General features: G+C 48.8%; 1 protein-coding gene across 1 annotated transcript in view; it reads left to right on the forward strand.

The window, feature by feature from the left end:
* Twist2 (twist family bHLH transcription factor 2) overlaps window positions 1-17,420 on the forward strand; it is a 48,304-nt gene extending 30,884 nt beyond the window's left edge. The window contains exon 2 of the mRNA XM_036173620.1: window positions 16,776-17,420. The gene's annotated coding sequence lies outside the window, so the exon portion shown is untranslated. The remainder of the gene's footprint in view (window positions 1-16,775) is intronic.
* Window positions 17,421-18,915: the final 1,495 nt, after the last annotated feature.

Here is an 18,915-nt window from a genome sequence, read left to right on the forward strand (position 1 = left end):
CTCTTCACAGTACAAGGCTTGCAGGAGAATTCTAATCCTCAGAAGCTGTAGAAGTACAAGTGATGAGGACCTGCAGCTGTGCTGTTCTCTCTTCCCATCATGAGCTCACCTTATCCTGCACCCCAAGCATGCTTCTGGGCTGTCTTCTGGTTGTCAGGGTGTGAGGTGTCTGGGAGACTCTATGCTAATGTGATAACATTTGGCCAGTGGGACAGTGTCTATGAGATGGGGAATGGGGAGATTGGCAGGGAAGGGGGAGTAGGGATGCGAGGTGGGAAGAGGTGAGTGTTTGTGCTCTGCTGCCAGTAAGAATAGTCACACAGAAATCCTTAATGCTGTTTCTACAGCCTCACCCCTGTCTTAGTCAGGTTTCTATTACTGTGAAGAGACATCGTGACTGGCAACTTTTATAAAGGAAAATATTTAATTGGGGCTTCCTTACAGTTTCAGAGGTTTAGTCCATTATCATCATGTTGGGAAGCAAGGCAGCGTACAGGCAGATATGGTGCTGAAGAGGTAACAGAGAGTTCTATATCTTGATCTGCAGATAGCAGGAAGTGAACTGTATTCCACACTGGGCATAGCTTGAGCATATTAGACCTCAAAGTCCACCCCCCACAGTAACACACCTCCTCCAACAAGCCCACACCTCCTAATAGTGCCACTTTCTATTGGCCCAGCATTCAAACACATGAGTCTATGGGGGCCATACCTATTCAAACTACCAAAACCCCACTACCACAGCAGTGACCAAGGAGGGCAGAGAGAAAGCTGGCATATGCTATTATTGCCCTGGAAGGCTTGGAATGGAGTGAATATGCCAGGGGATCTCAGAATATGCTTGAAGATAGCTGTCAAGTGTAAGGAGAGGGTGTCAGGAACATGAGAAATTTAGCACAAGGCCAATCCATTCAAGCTACCTATAATTTTCTTGCATGGACAAAGGAGGCCTGTTCATCAAACCCTGGGACTGTCAACAAAGGCTGTAGCTCTCCAAACAGAACAAGCCTCCTGAAGTCACACAAGCAACACCAACATCATTTTGGATGAGCACAGGTGACCCGTCCCATGAGGATGGAGAGAGCACAGAGCACCTCCCAGCCCAGCTGTAACTGCTTTCTGCCCTTCCACTGTTCCCTAGCAGCTTGATGAAGCAGGGGTTAGGCCTGAAGAGTCCCACATCATCACAACACATACACGGCACTGTTAGCAGGCCAAGAACCAATGGCTAGAGAGGTCATAGACCCTTGGGGAAGAACCTACCACCATTATTCTGCTAAATAAACATCATATTAAACCCAATTTTAATGACTTATCACTTTACACTTTATTAGTGCATCCCTCAACCCTCATCAGAGAAGCTTCTTACTGTAGTAGATGGTTATTTATTTATTTATTTATTTATTTATTTATTTATTTATTATTTCAAGACAGGGTTTCTCTGTGTAGCTTTGCGCCTTTCCTGGAACTCACTCTGTAGCCCAGGCTGGCTTCAAACTCACAGAGATCCGCCTGCCTCTGCCTCCCGGGTGCTGGGATTAAAGGTGTGTGCCACCACCACCCAGCATTTGTAGATGGTTATTAAAACAGAGACCCAAATGGTCAAAGTGCAGAGAAAAAGAGACAATAGAGTTCTCTGCCCTAAATGAGACATCTGTGTCAAGGCTTGTGGATCATTGTGGGAGGAGCTTGGGGAAGGTGTGAATATGACCAAAACACAACATATAAAATTAGCAAAAAAAAAAAAAAAAAAAAAAAGCTGGTTTAAAACTGAAGAAAAATTAAAAAGAAAAGATTAACAAATCATAAATGTCACTGTACCATCTTTCTGGGATTTTTGTCTGTATTATCACATAACTTTCATGAATGTTTTAATAATTATGAGTTTTTTCAGTGCTCATTAAGTGACCTTCTGCCATACTTCCTTTAACACCTGGGGCTCCCCCAGACATGATTCAGCCATATGAGTTTGCAGGAATAAAACCCTGACATTTGGCAGAGGTTACTCTAAGTCTGTGGTTCTCAGCCTTCCTCATGCTGGGACCCTTTTACTACAGTTCCTCAGGCTGTGGTGACCTCCAACCCTAAAATTATTTCGTTTCTACTTCATAAGTGTAATTTTGCTACTGTTATGATTCATAATGTAAATGTCTGATATGCAAGGTATATGTTACACAACCCCAAATAGGTCAAGACCCACAGGTTGAGAACCACCGTTTAAGTTATTTTGCCAGTACTTCAAATTCTGTCTGCAAATTACTTTTTCTGTTTTATATAGACCTGTGTTTAAAACTTAGCACTTGTCAATTCCATGGAATACCCACAAATTAAATTCCTTCTTCCGACTCCTTGGACCCCCTGATGTTGGGTGGGGCCATGTGACTGGTTCCAACCAATGAGCCTTGGGAGGAAGTGGTACCAAGTATTTCCTGGCTGAAGCAGGGGAGAACTGGAGTGTGTCACTCTGGTGGCTCTTGCCACCCTAAGTTCCTGAAAATGACTCATGGTGAAACCATACGGTGCTGGAGTCCCCCCTGAGCCCCACCCTGACTGTGTAGATAGAGCAGAGCCATGCCAAGCCCAATAAGCCAGAATTGGAAGAATGTGGCACTAAGCCTCCAGATTCAGGGTCTTGTTGTTGTTGCAGTGAGGCCTAAAGCATGCTGACAGAATCGCATTGCCAAGTGGAAAAGCAATCCCAGAATGTCTTGTCTTTCACGTCCTCCTAAAAAATCTTCTGTTGGTTAGCTCACTTTGTGAAATGCGTGTCCTCCAGGAGAGCAGGATAAAGTGAGCTGTTTAAGACCCACGCTCCAGGAGCTCAGCTGTGGAAGGCACAACTTACTTTAGTTTTCACAGATTATAAAACTCTGCCAGGGTTCGGCCAGGACTTTATGTGAGCGCTGGACGTGGCTCTCGGGGATCAGATTTCCTTAAAGTCACACAGATTAGAAGGCTGAAAAGCTTCAGTTGTCTCGCACTTTCCATAAGCATTATTTCAAGTTTTTATCTGTGGTTCAGATTTATTACCTTATTTTCAGAGTCCTGCCTCGGGTGAGGGTTTTGTTGATTTTTCTTCCCCTCTTGGTTTACTTTCATCCTTTTTATTTGATTGCAGGGCAGTGTTTTGTTTAAAGTGAATTCAACCTGAATTCTTTAAAGCTGCACAGGACATCTGCATCACGTCTATTTACTGACCAAGCTTGATTAAAGAGAACCTAGGAGGGAAGGTGGATTTTTGGATGAAGGCCTTAAAGTAGATGGCTGAACTCGCTTGTAAAATTGACATTAAAACCATTTTGCATATTCATGGGGTCTGTCTTGGCAAAAGAATTGGCTGTGGGATGCTAAGATGGAGTTTAGCTCTTAATTAAAAGCTTTTAATGGGCAGTTAGGACAGGGTTGGCTCTGACATACAGCATCAGCCCTGGTTTTGTAAGAAAGTTTGGAGCAAACATGTGGATTCTGCAGGTAGTGCCTCAGCTCTTTTGGTCCAAGATCTTGTTTGATATTTCAGGCCCTGAGCTTTGCTAGAATTCCGGTAAAAGTCATCTCAGGCTTCCAAACTTAGGAGTATTGTCTGTCTCGATAGGAAAAAAAAATGCAAGGACATGTTTGTGGATCTGAGAGTCCCATAAATGACTTCCCAGGCCAAGCCCACTGTCCAAGCTGCAGCTGGCTTCCATGCTGGGGGATCCTTCTCCTAGCAGCAGACCTGTGGATGTCCCCGGAGTCCCAGAGGGGCAGAAAGGGGAGGGATGTGGAAGACAGCCAAGAAGGGACACTGGGTCTGACTGGCTGACTCAGTTCCCTGTATTCACACTGACGTCCTGGTGGTGAACTAGTCAGGACCATGTGGGTTTAAAATCCCTGCCCCAACCCATGAATTCAGTAAATAACAACTAGAGTAAACCTGAGGTACAAGTTGCCCTTTTCAGAGAGGAAGTGTGTGTGTGTGTGTGTGTGTGTGTGTGTGTGTGTGTGTGTGTAAATGTGTGTCTACATGTGTGTGCACATATGTGTGTTCATGCATGTGTATACACATGCCTTTACACATGGTGTTTCATATATATGTGTGCAAACATACAACACACATTTATATATATTTATACATACCTATATGTATTACATGTTGCCTATAAACAAATTCTGGCCATCTAGGATTGGAAACATTTGAAAGTGATTTTGTCTGTCCTGAGCATGTATAGACCTTTCACAATACTATGCAGCATTAACAGCCACATACACAGCATTTACATCATAGTAGGGGTTCTATGCCATCAAGAGATGATGTAAAGTCTATGGCATGCTCTGTTTCTTTTTTTTTTTTTTTCTTCAAAGCATAGAAACCTCTTTTTACAAGTCTACAGGAGGATGTGTGTGTATTCTGAAAACACTGTTCCATTTCTTGTGAGGGACTTAAGTGCCCACAAGGGTTGGTATTCTCTGGGGGTCCTGGGATACCTAGGGATGATTCTATGTGTCAAGCATGTGTGGTACCAAGGCATTAAAGTCCTTCGGCTTGTTCTTTCACAGACAACCTCTCCCTCCCAGTCCCTGCTTTCTGGGCCTAGAGCAGACTGCTACACTTCTTTTGTATGGCCAATGCTTGCTTCTGAGTGATGGCTTTCAGAGAAAATTCTGCTTGCACTCAGACATCTGTGGTCTGATATATCATCTGGAAGGAATAGGTACCTAAAATTCCAGAGAAGCCAGTATGTGACCTAGGGCAGCACTCCATGGGCTGGTGGCCTCATTTGTTCATAACTGCTCTGGAACTCATGTGTCTGGTACAGAAGTCTTTTATTTTTTTAAATTTATTTATTTATTATGTATCCCTGCAGATAAGAAGATGGCACCAGATCTCATTACAGATGGTTGTGAGCCACCATGTGGTTGCTGGGAATTGAACTCAGGACCTCTGGAAGAGCAGTCGGTGCTCTTAACCACTGAGCCATCTCTCCATCCCTGGTACATAACTCTTAACCTGCAGGGAGGCACCAGCCATGTGCCAGGTGTCTTCTCCTTGTCTGCTTGGAGTGTTGCATTGCCCATTTTATAAATGAGGCTAGGAGCGCACAGGGAGACACATCAGCCTGTCCCTGAGGTACCTGGCCTGTAGGAGTAGAGAGAGGCCTTCATAGAAGTGGCCCCAACTCAGCCTGGGCCTCTACAAAGGCCCCCAGGAGGGCGAGCCCACCCCTGCGCATACCATCAAGTAAGGTACATGAAGGAAATACTGACGGAAATGCTGTAGGGGTGAAGTCAACCCTCACTGCAGGTGGACATCTTGGGCAAAAGTCCATGTGGTCTCCTCATGGATTCAGGAGGCCAGACCACCAAAGATGTCATTTGCTGGGTCAGTAGGCTACTTGTCACTCTTGTGACCATATCTGCAGTTTTTGAGGAATGATCACCCCAAAAGTCATACCCTCAGAACGAGGTAGGTGCTCCAGGATCTGACACTAAGGACATAGGGAGTATTGCTTGCTGTTAGCAAGTATATGTTCTAGAAACTAGGGCCATTCTGCATCCCATAGTCCATAATTGGTTCCCACAGAGGTGTTCTTCTCTAGAAATAGTACCAGATATATATATATACATATACATATACATATATATATATATACATATATATATATATATATATATATGTAGTACATATGTACTATCATGTCACTTTCTACTTAGGAAAAAATCACTGTATAGGAAAATACAGAACATACAGAATATAGAAAAAACATTTGGAAAGCAAAATAAATGCATGAAACTTACTTCAACAGCACACCACTTATGAATGTGGGCTTTTAATTCAGGAATATTAATTTAAAATTTTAGCAATTATGAACATATTTCTGGACCTCTCTACTTCACAGGAGTGGTCTGAGGTGACAGGACATCTGCCCAGGGAAATCATCGCAGACTCCTTTCCCAGTTCTCCTGACTCAGTGTCTCTGAGCACTGTGTGAGGATTGCTGGATACCTGCTTCCACTTCCCTGCTTTTTACCCCTCCACTCAGTTAACGGGGCTGTGCACTGACCCGCAGGACCTCACGTTAAAATGGGGACCCCCTAACACCTGCTTGGTGAGAGTGTTGCATGCCTTCAGCCAAATGAAGTACGGGGCCTGACATACCAAAAGGACCAATGTGTCAACTGCTGGGGTCTGGATACATTCTCCTTTGCTCCCTGCATATAGAGACCATCCCTAAGTCATCTCCCCCTCTCTGCTCCTCCCCTCCACCTCTTACAGTCCAGCCTTTGGTCCTCTTTTGTCTTGTTCTGCTGGCCCAGTCCTCTTACCCACCTTACCTCCTACAAGGATGCTCATTACTAGACCCTTCTCTCAGCTTGCTCTGTGAATTCTATTCTAGGCAGGAAGCATAAGCTGCAGAATTGGACCCCAGAGGTCCAGGTTTGAATCCTAGCACAGTAAGTTATCCAGCTTTCATATGGATGATCTTATTTCTCTCTCTTCTAAGGACCTGCTTTGGAAGCTGAGCTACTCCTGGGTCTGTGTGAGGTGATCAATGTGGCCTCTGTGACTACCCCCAATGGCCCTGTTGAGTCTCTGTCTCCAATCTTCTGGTCCGTTGAGGGATCCCTCGTCATTGGGGTACATCTCTTCTGACCAGCCTTAGCTCCACAATGAATATCCAATATGTCTGCAACACTCACCCCTGCCCCCATCTCCATGTTGTCATATAGGGTCCCACATGTCTCTGGCTCCTCCCCAAAGTGACACTGGCCCATCCCAGATCTGCCCCCTCACCTGCTTGGCTGGATCTCATTTCTCCTTCAGGGCCCTTCTTCCCAGATAGTGCTGAGGTTTCTCAAGAACTTGCGCTGCTTTGCTGGAACTGTGTTTGGAGTGTATATTGACTGCACTTCCTACCACAGCGCTGCGGTCCTGAGTGGACTTACATGACCACTTTGTTAGGACACTTACGGCATGTTTGCTGCCATGATTTGTCATACTGTTTGTCCCCAAAGTGAGCAGTGAGCTGGTTCAGGGCAGTCCCAGCTGTGGTCATCTCTGCATGCTGCAAGCATGCAGGCATCCTTCAGATCCCGTTGAGCTGGTGCTGTTATAGGGGTGAGCAGGTGTTCCTTGGCTCCATCTGAATGCATTTGCTAAGTTAACACCCCAGCGTTTGAGCTTCCATGTCAGGCACCTCGCATGTGAAATACTGTTCCCAGCCAAGACTTGAGTTCTGGCTGCCCATCTTAGCCCACCTGTGTCCTGTGTTCTCTCTGCCTCTGAGACGACAGTGTTTGACTAGATGGTCCCCGAAGGAGCCTCTGTCATCACCAGACTGGGATGGGGCAGTTTTTCATTCTCCTTTCTCTCCCACGGGCTTTCTGTGGGAGCTGATTCAGTGACATCTGAGGAAGTCATAAGTCACTGGTCCTGGATATGGAAGCCGTGGGGCTTGGAAAGGGGTCAGCTCCTCTCTGGTGATCTGGCTCATTGTGGCTCTGAGGCTGAGGAATGTCCTTTGCAGCCTCTCAGTGGTCTATGAGGAAGAAAAGTCAGGTGTCACTGATCAGGGTGCTGCCAGTAAAACGGGGGTGTGGCAGCTCCCACCAGATGGACAAAGGGACAGGGTTCGTTCCTGGGATGTGGGGTCATCAGTAGGTGAAGGGTAGAGAACGATTCTGCAGTGATTCTGGCTTAGAGGCAAGCCTCACCCTTCCCTGGTTGTTTTTGGACCATGCATTTGGACCATTCCCAAAACTCAGCCCAGAGTCCCTGAAGGAGAGGGACAAGGAGAAAGTGAGCAGGAATAAAAATGGGAATGAGGAGGAGAAATGGGGGGGTGGGCTTTGTCACACATGGCAAGCCCAGGGTGTATGCATGTGTAGATCATGGTGCTAGCTAGCGAGAGGTAGAGGCAGGAAGACCGCTCTAGCCATCTTTGCCCACCTCCACCCTAGTCCTTTCCACAAATGGCTCACCTGTGTGGGTTCAAACGTGCCAGAATATTGTCACCCAGAGATAGCCAGAGAACACAAAAGCTTCACCCTCATGGGAGCACTGGGGTCGCCCTTCCCAAGGCCACCCCAGCTGCAGCAGAATCCAAGCAGCAGTTCCCAAAGCAGCACATACAGTTCTGAGCCCCACCCTGAACCTGGGAGGGTTGTGGAGAACACCATCCCCCTCTGGGACTCTGGGAATTCCACAGAGGCAGGAGGAGATGGAGTATCATCCATGGGTCATTACAGGGAGGTAGAGACACCTGATGTCCTAGTGAGTGAAAGGACCCCTTCTGCTACCAGAACAGCTCCCCGTCTCTGCGCTGGCTTCCTTTGTAGAGCCCAGTGGCTAGTGTCGCAGCCTTCTCATTACCTGATGAGATACACAGCCGAGCTCTGGCTCTCCTCTCTAGAAACAGGGTCCAGAAGCCCACAAAGGAGACCACACAGCCACTGCTTCAGGTAGGCGAGTGCTACAATAGCCCTTTGAAGGGTAGGACCCTCCTGTGAGGGGCCCGGGCACAGCCACCCAGAGGAAACTATAAAAACAAATGAATCCCAGAAGGCCCGTTGCTTTGCAATTTTCATTTGCCTCAGAGAAAGAACAGCCTGTCTCTGTCCTTCCTCCACGGCCCCACTGACATCCTTCATCCCATAGAAGTGCCCCCCACCCCCATCTTCTAACTCCTCAGGAAGGTCTCGTTCAGCCACCGTTCCATTCCAGAAGCTCATTCAGCCTGCTGGTGGGCCAGGATTTTGAGGCCAGTCTTACGGCTCTGTGCTTTGCCTGTATGACCTCGCCACCACCCAAGTCACCCAGAGGGTGCTCAGAGATATGTGTGTGCAGACATATTGTCTGGGAGGGAGAGGCCTAACTGTTACACACCCAACATTTATCCTGTAGGTCTCCACTGGCCACTCCCACCCAGCACCTAGAACCTAACACCCAATTTCTAGTACCCAGCACCCAGCAAGGGAGCTAGATCGTTACTCCTAACCTGTCAGAGCCCTGAGACTCCAGGCTAACCTGGCTTGTGACTCTTGTGAGGCAGCCTCATTGTCTACGGTTATACACTATCTCTGACCTGACCTGCCTTACTCTGAGCTGAGCTGGTTGCGAGGATCTGGAATGGAAGAAGATCCTGCCTTTAGAAGCAAAATATGTTGCTTCCTCCCTGGCTGTGCACATGCGTTTGTCAAAAAGACAGCTTTCTGGGGGAGGTAGAGACAGGGGTGAGTGTGTATGGAGCTCGGGCTGGCAGCAGGCCCGAGGCTGCCCAGAGCTGGTCCCCCTCAGAGGCCCGGCACTCTTCTTGAGGCTCTTACCAGTGGGAAATGAAGCCTTCCAGCTAAGTGAGGTGACTCGGTGTTATCTCCAACACCTTGGTGCATGCATTTTCAGATGGGTGACCACTGAGGGTGGCCAGAGGTGTCCACTGCACGGTCCACATGAGGCTGTCCTGAGAAATCCATGACCTGTACATCTAAGATCCTTGAGAGGGGCTGGCACAGCCTCAGGATGGGGGCGGGGCGCCACAGTGGGGCCAGGCCCAGAAAAGGAACAGCAAAATCCCCACATTCTTGCTTTGGCCACTAACTACTCTAGCCTTCTGTGTGATATGGGCTGTCTCAGTCTAACCTGTGTGACACGGGCTACCTCAGTCTCAGTTTCCTTCTGAACAGGGCTGGGTTGCTGCTGGATGTGAACAGCCGAACTGCGCATGCTCAAAAGCAGCCTAGAAGAGCTGAGAACTTCCATCTTTGCAGGTCTGAGATCCCAAGTGACAGCTGAGAGGCTTCTGGTCACTCACACTCTGAGTAGCAGAATCCAGACTCAGGCAGCTCGCTCTGGGTATAATGTGCCAGCCTGGGTCCTGCGGCTGCTTGGTGGGGTGGGCAGGTGCCTTGCACCCAGGACTCCTCCTTCTCGGTCAAGGTGAGAAAGGCACTCAGACTCCCAGCTCTGAGAGGCACACGTGCCAGCACAGACTCCTGGTCTTGGGACCCTGGAGGCCCCACTCAGTGGTGGGGAACAGGGCTAGCTCGTGGGCAGAGTCAGCAGTGTCTTCTCTCAGCCTAGTAACGTCAGCCTGGTCTTCACCAACTGTCCTTGTGTAGTAGGTGACAGGTGAGTTTTCTGCAGCTCCTTTGGTCTCCCTACAATATGGAGTATGAGGCCAGAAGACGAGATTTGTGACCACTGCTCAGCCTCAAGCACGAAGCTGCCACTGGCATAGTAAAGCTTGTCTTTCCACCGTTACACATGCCTCTACCCTGGTATTCTCAGCCCACCCTGGTCCAGGCCTACCGTTCTCCTGTGACAGGAAGCCACTGCTCACCAGGCATGGTGGGAGGCCCTGTTCTAGGCTCTGGGAGCTGCTAAGTCCTCTCTAGTCTCTCCACTGTGTCCCTCTCTCCACCGCACTAAGTGCAAGCCTGGTGCTGTTGGCAGGTATCTTGGTTACTGTTCTAATGCTGTGTGAAACACCACGGCCAAGACAAGTCTTAGAAGAAAGCATTTGACTGGGGACTCGTTTACAGTTTCATAGTCCATGGTCATCGTGGTGGGAAGCAGACTGGCATGGCATCGGAGCAGTAGCTGAGAGCTTCACATCCTGATCCACAAGCAGTAGGCAGAAAGGGAGAGGGAGAAGGAGAGAAAGGAGAGAGAGAGAAAGAGACAGAGACAGAGACAGGAGACTGGATCTGGCACGGGTTCTTGAAACATCAAAGCCCACCCCCAGTGACACACCTTCTCCAAAAAAGGCCACACCTCCTAATCCTTCCCAAATAGTTCCACCAAGGGCAAGTTGCGGGGGGGGGGGGGGGGGACACTAAGGGTCAAATATAGGAACCATTCTCATTCAAACTACCACAGCTGGTGTAGGGCCCCAGCTAGGGAAGGAGATAGCCTCCTCCCCTCCAGACTTTCACCGTCATGGCAACATAGCCAGCTTGAGAACTGACAGGAAACGTCCCTATGACCCTCAGAGCTCCCACACAGTAGAGCCAGTCATTACTCCTGCTTGGTGTCTTTGCCCAGAGAAGGTGAACCACATCCCCAAGGCCTCTCCACTCTTGGGTAGATTCTGGGGTTTAGCCCAGGGTCTGGCTGTATAGCTGACCCCCTACCTCGATGTGGGTACTTCCAAGCTGTCCCTCTTCCTCAGGTTCCCCGTGGCTTGCTATTCATTCTGGATTGCAGAATTTAACATTTTTGATCATTTAGAATTGACTCTTAAAAACACTACTGAGGCCCACACTTATAACCCCAGTATTTGGAAGACTGGGGTAGGAGGGACTACGTGCTGAGACCCTACCTCCAACATTAATCAAAGCAACAAAAGCCCAGCTTGGTTTGCTGATGTCTTGGGGTTTTTCATTCAGATGCACGGGTGAGAGTCTCACCCTTTGGTTCTTGTACCATTGCACTGGTGTCTGGCTCTGTTGCTGTTTTGTGTCAGGGAGGCTGTAACTGAATGAATACAGAGTGTAGATGGGAAATCTCCATGATGTCAACCAAAAACGGCTCTAAAATTTCTGCTCTAAAATAAACAGGCATGAATTCAAAAAACAAAACAAAACAGGAAATGTACCCTCTTGCTTACATTCTGAAGTCGCTGAAGTCACAAAAGTAGCAGCTACTGTCCTTTGGCATCTGTTAAATCCACTGTGAACCAGGTTGAGCTGTTCACATAGGTCCATATAGACCGTTGGTAAGTGGGTCATCAGCTGGCAGTTAGTCATGGGTCCACTCTGGTTTCCTGAGTTCTCTTCACTGGGTTTGGTAGATACAGCATTGCCACCATTAAGAGACTGACCTTCTGGGGGTGGTGGCTCACACTTGTAATCCCAGAACCTGGGATGCAGGAAGCTTGCAAATTTCAGGGCAGCCCGGGCAGGGCAATAGTGGGGATGGGGCACCAGCTCACAGCATTTCCTGCTGCAACCTCTCAAAGACACAATCAGTGTTGCCAGCACCCACAGGTATCCCAACCTAAGAGGCAGCTCCAGAGCCTGTCAGTCTCCAGCCCAGCCCACAGTGACTCTGCATCCCCCCACCCCTTTCCCATCCTCCATTTGGCAGTGGGGGTACACGTACTGACTCTTGTCACACTTGTGGTGGCAGAAGCTGGACACCCAAGTGGGTTCCCGGCGGTCCCGTAGCTGAGACTTCCAGGCTCCCTGGCGCCTTCCTTTTCCCCTCCAGACTGAACTTCTAGAATCGTTGTCAGATAGAGGACACAGGCAGAAAACCACTGCAAGTCTGACTGGCCTGCTTCCTTTCTGTGTCTGAATTCCCATCGGTTTCTTCTTAGTCTCAGAATCCACAAGTTTCTCTGGGCCTGGTTCAGTTTTCCTTCCAGACCCAAGTCCCCCTTTAATCTGAAGGCTTTGCTATTTGTTGGTTGAGAGGATATTCCTGATCTCTCTCCTCGGTGGCTGACACCTGTCTCCGGGACAGGGAGGCTCCCCAGCAGTGTCTGACCTCAGGACTTGCTCCTCAACATAGACTTTCCTATTCATTGCCTCCTTGATTAAAACCACTTTACCCCTAAGCTTTCTGGGGCTTCCGAGAGTCTTTTTTGATAGTTTCCAACCTGCTCTTTCTCTTTCAAACCAGGCCACCTCCCTCCCTGGGACCACTTAGCAGGTGCTCCTCATGGAAGCACCCATGCGCATGATGTGTCCTCTTTGGTAGTTTCTTGCTTAGACTTGCTGTGGATATTGCTCTGTATAAATAAAATGCTGTTTGGCCAGTGGCCAGGCAGGAAGTATAGGTGGGACAAGAGAGAAGAGAATTCTGGGAGGTGGAAGGCAGGGGCAGAGAGACGCTGCCAGCCACTGCCATGACAAGAAAGAGATAAGGTACTGGTAAGCCACGAGCCATGTGGCAAAGTATAGACTAATAGAAATGGGTTAATTTAAGATAAAAGAAGTAGATAACAAGAAGCCTACCACAGCCATACAGTTTATAAGTAATATAAGTCTCTGTGTGTTTACTTGGTTGGGCCTGAGCAACTGTGGGACTGGCGGGTAAGAGAGATTTGTCCTGACTGGGCCAAGCAGGAAAACTCTAACTACATAGACTGATGATGTTGTTTGCTTCCTCTCTCCAGCCACCCGTTGGTGGTTGGTGTGGGCAACTCGGAAGTAGCGTCCAGATGCATCCAGGATAGGAAGGGCCCCAGCTGGAAGACAGGGCTCTCTAGACACCCAAACGGTCCCCAAGTGGGATGAGCCATGGGTCTGTGTGGGCTGATGGCACCCCAGCTTCTACCCAGCTGGCCACTTTCCCAGCCTCTGTGGAACCGGAATCAGGAGTTGAGAGTGTCACAGCTTTAGGGACAGGAGGGTGTTGTGTGGGAGATGGAAGTAGGGCCACAGGAGCAGACTGGCAGGGCCTGAGCCATCTGAGCAAACTGGAAGACCTCAAGGTCCAGTGGAGCCAGAAGTTCTCATTCTAGGGGCAAAGTGGTCAGTTAACACCTTAACCCTGGATTTCCTTGTGCTGTAGATGATGGCCACACCCATGGTTGTGGTCACTTCCTCTTCCACCTCTTGGGGCACCACATGAGAAACCCAGATGTGTTGTGTGCATATGTGTGTGTGTATGCATGCATGTGTGTGTTTATTTCTGTGTATATACATATGTATGTGTGCATATGTGTATATGCATGTGTGTGCATATGAGTATATATGTGTATGCACATGCGTGTGTGTGCTTATGCATGTGTGTATACATGTGTGTGCATGTGTGTGTGCATATGTGTATGCATGCATGTGTGCTCTTTCTGACAGTCCAGCTAAGTCTCCGTTGCAGCAGCATCTGGCCTGTACTTTCCTTGAGACAGTTTTCAGTGTCTAGTTTAGAGACGTTGTTTCTTCCGCTGTCAGACTCTCTGGTTCATCTCAGCCTTTTTAGTGACCAGAGCCATTCCTTGCACACGCCAGACATCCAGTACATTCTGGGAGGTGGGTGGGTATGCGCGTGGAAGGGCAGACATGGAGTAGACAGGCACTCCATAGTGCGGCCTGCCTTCCTTGGGTACTGGGTGATCTGGTTTGGGGACCACTGAGCTCTCAGTTCAGCTGTGGCAGCTCTGCAGCTGGCTCGGGCCACGCAGAGCCAAAGTGAGCCACAGGAGGCCCATGCATGGGGCCGGGTAGCCCTTCAGTGGCCAGGCCATCTTGAGCCCAGATGTTTTACATTTGCCCGTGTCTACAGACGTGTGGGGTCAAGGTGACATCAGGGGGTTAGGCAGGGAGGCTCTCAGTCAAAAAGACTGATGAACCTGCCGCTTGCCTCTGCCTGAGCCCCAGGCCCCTGCAGCAGACGAAGCCAATCCCCAAACCTGCCCTGTTGGGACAGCCCCTGCCACTCTGTGCTTTCTGTGGACTATCCTGTGCTTCCCCTGGCGGGCCAGCTCGGCTCAGATATCAAAAGCTGTTTAATTATTTCCTCCCACTGAGGAAGGCTTCCATTTAGCTTCCCCCCCCCCATTAATTATCTAATTATAACCACATTCTCCAATAGAGCAGCCTTTGACTCTCTGCCCGGGACCACTTAAAAAGGCTTAAATATTTGGAGTACTCTGAACTTGAAAAAAAAAAGGAGGTGGAAGGGAGGAAGAGAGAGCAAGCATACACGTGTGTGTGTGTGTGTGTGTGTGCGTGTGTGTGTGTGTGTGTGTGTGTGTCTATGGCTGTGCGTATCTGTGAGTCTGTGCCTAACTTTAGGGAAAATTTTAGACTTTCTGGATTGTTGTTGTGGTTCCAGAAGGGGAAAGCATTCGGGAGCCTGGAAAAGCCCCTCACAGAGTTCAGGCCTTGGGCAGAGTATGGCTGAATGTCTGAGACGCTTGCACACCAGTAGGTGTGGCAGTGAGGCATGCTGCTCTGGAGTACAGCTCAGACCTGGCCATCCCCACCTTAGTGGCTTCATCACCCACCTGGATGATACTTTCTGTGTGGACTAGTGTTTCCTTCTCACACCGTGGACCACATGGCACCAATGCGGCCCTGGATAAATGGCCGTCCCTCATTCTGACCATCGTCTAACTGTCTCCCCACACATCAGTGAGCTCCAGGTGGGCACACGTGAGTGGTGGAGACCTGTTGTCAAAACCACCAGAGTCCTCAAGGACTTTCCATCCTCCAGCACAGGTGCCCTTCCCCTGTCCAGTCACCTGCCCACTCTCTCTCCATTCCAGGAAGTTCAGTTCCAGGTCAGCCTTCACTAAGGGAGGATAGGCTGTTTTTGCATAGAGCACCCGGTGTATTTCAGGTGTGTGTGTGCACATATGTGTGCACATGCATGTCCATATGTGTATGTATGTATATATGTGTAAGTGTATTGCCTCACAGGTCATGGGTGTGTGGCATGGGAATACAGCCTCTCTCTATGAACATGACATTTGGCATGCTGTCCATATCTGAATGCTACAGGAAGTGAGTGGCACCGGTAGAGGCTGAGCTGATGACACCCAGGAGGCTCCCACACCAGAGTTGAGTTCATAAGCTGCACTAGCGTCGGGTCTCATTGGCTCCATCTTCACTGGCTCACATGACTTAAAACTCAGTTGTATGACCTTGTAGTCATGGAAAAGTATATCTCAGTGACAGCTGAGGGAATGAGAAACCAACACAATATACACTCCACACCTCACTGTACACATGTCACACATACCCACTCTACACATACTAAGCAACATCACACGTACTTATACACACACATATCACACACCACACATACACTATATACACATGTCACATGCCACACACACACCATACACACATATAACATATCACACACACTAGATACATACATCACATACTACACATACACTATATATACACATCACATACCACACACACTATATACACACACCACACACAATACATACATTATACACACACATCACATAACACATGCACTATATACACACCACACATACACTATCCACACACATCACATACCACACACACCAAACACATGTCACACACCATGCATACAATACACACACACATATCACACACCACACATACACTATACACACATATCACATGCCATACACATATCACACATACACTATATACACATATCACATACCACACACACATACACACATATCATATACCACACACAACACATACATTATACACATATATCACACACCACACACACACTATACACACATCACACGCACTATACACATAACACACACCACATATACAGTACACACACACACACACACACACACACACACACAATTTTCTCCACACATCCTGTACACACATATATGTCCCACACCATGCACAAAGGTGTGTAAATGAGCTCCAGGCCTATGCAGATGTTGAAGCTGTGGTGCTATAAGGGTCTGTTTATACTTTAGGGGAAAAGAGTTGAAATGCTGATACTATTTTTCTACACATTAACACAACTTCTTAGGAACCTATCTTTATTTCCGAGCATAAATATGGGCTCCCAAGAATTTGCAAAGAGAACTGTCTGCCTTTGACAGCTGCCCCCAGCTCTCTTCCTGCATTGTCGCCCCATGGCTCTGGTCACCACCACTGACACCCCAGCCAGCAGAGAGCAGTCTTCCTAGGGCCTGGGAACTCTGGGTCTGGCTCTGCACCCTGCTCAGATTTTGGGGCGAGGGAGAAGTCGGAAATTGGTACAAATGAGCCAGATCCAGCTCTCTGTCCCCGCAGCCTCAGGATCCCCCGGAGAAAGGTCACATTTTCCCAAATGCCAGCTGCTGCCACATCTCACCCATCTCCTTCTCTTTCAGACCCACCTGCAAGCCTCAGCGTAAGTGGAACTGGATGCGTCTGCGGCTCTGACTTTTGACACCTGGACCACCTCGTGGCCCCGCATGCCCCCAGCACCCCAGCTGAGAGTTCAGAGTGGACAGCCGACCCGGGTTCACATCCTTTTCAGAGATGCCCCATGGGATGGGCACCAGCCATCCTGCCAGTGACTTTTGTGGCCTCATCTCCTTACCAAGGATCATTCTCCTGGGTTTTGGTTTGGGGGAATCTTTCTGGAAAGCTCTAGATTCAGAAGTGCATCTGTAAGGATATATTGGATTGTATTTCCCTCTAAGTGCCTTTTTTTAATGTATATTTTTAAATAAAACAGAAATGCATTCTTGTAGAACCTGTTTAAACTGGACCAAGGCTCTCAGAACAAGAACCCAAGACCCCTCCCACCCCAGACCTCCCGTGACTGTTTCCAGGAAGCCTGGAATTCTTGCCCGCACACTCCTGCTCTTTATTTCTCCATGGCCTGCTCAGCGAGCCATTTTTTATATTCCCTGTTCAGTGTATATGTTGCTTATTTGTTTATTTATTGAGATATTTTACCAGCTAAGTGACTGCCACGCGCTGTGTATAATGCTCCACACCCGGGAACAATAAAGAGACCCGCACAGCCCTCTGCTGCCCCTCTGTTCTCATCTCTATGCCTGAAAGCTGAGTGAGTTGCAGAAATGAAATATCTTGTTGCTCTAAAGGGGACAAGAAAGGGAGAGAGGCATACACCTGATTCTCCACACATTTCTAGTTGTAGACATGTCTAGAAGCCAGCAAGGTTAATGTTCGTTAATGCCAATGTCAGCAGACCTGGGCCTAGGAACCAAAGTGTGTTGATTTCAGTCACTGTGACAGACAAACAAACAAACAAACAAACAAACAAACAAAAACAAGAACGGCAAACAACTTGAAAGACAAAATACCTGCTTTGGTTTACGGTTTCAGAAGTTTCAGCTTGTGACTGACTCGCTGGCTCCATTGGCTTTTGTGTCTGTGGCAGAGCTGTGAACTACAGTGGGAAGTGTGTGGTGGGAAAGTGCCCATCTCACAGTGGTTGGTGGTTGGGAAGCAGAGTGGGAGGAGGGGAGGGGAGGGAGGGAGGGAGAGAAAGGTCAGGAACTCACCTTCCTGGCCAAGTTCACAGCCAGGAAACAGCAAAGTCTCCACACTGCCTTTCCATGTGGCTTACAGAGTCTCCTTCCTGGGACAGCAGGAGTCTGCCAGGATACACATCCTTTGTGTTCCCAGAGCCTTGTCATACCTACTCTGTGTCAGCAGAGGCGGCTAGAGATGTGGCCGACACGTGGGTGTGTATATATACACACCTTCATTTCATACAAGACCGTAAAGATGAAGAAGCTGGCGGTGACCCAGGGGCTGGCTGTAGTGTGCGGAGTCAGAGACGTCTGTCTGATGTTCAGGTTCTTCTGGGGGTGGTTGCACACAGAGGGGCGAGTGTCCTACAGGAAAGAGTTGAATCCAGTTAGCAGGGGTTTCAAATCCTCACACCATCTAGCGTAAGTCCAGTGAAGTTTCCAGATGGTGCCTACAGAGCTAAAGACACAGAAGGATGCCACCACCCATGCAGCAAGACACAGAGGCGAGGCTGGTGCAGTGACCTGAGAGGTCGCTGGTGACCATAGGACAGACAACACAGAGCAGAGGTCAGAAGGATGAGGCCAGAAGGCAGCAAAGGCCTAAGGCAAGAAGCAGTTCACATGCCATGTGTGGGATGATCCCTGGGTTTGTGGACACCACCTATAAGATATAGGGTGCAGAGGGTAGAGATCCTTAGGGGAAGGAGCAGGAAAGAGGGTCCACAAGGTCAGGCTAGCAGTGTGGAACCCACCAGAGGCATGGGATGCCTGAGGGGACTGACAGTTGGTGGGACTGGGGGACTGGGGCGTGACAGGAGGCTTCTTTCTCAAGATGGGATCTCCAAAAGGCTGGGTGACTGGATGGAAGGAGGGTCTTACAGGAAGCTTCATGGGGATCAGCCTCTGTTCTTGAGGTTTCTTGAAGCAAGATCAGTACAGAGACTTCCACATCAGCCCCCATGGCCCACCACCACCTGCAGCAAATAGGTAGGTATGTGTGTACATGTGTGTGGATGCACAT

Source organism: Onychomys torridus, chromosome 23 (assembly GCF_903995425.1).
Source record: "Onychomys torridus chromosome 23, mOncTor1.1, whole genome shotgun sequence".
NCBI lineage: Eukaryota > Metazoa > Chordata > Mammalia > Rodentia > Cricetidae > Onychomys > Onychomys torridus.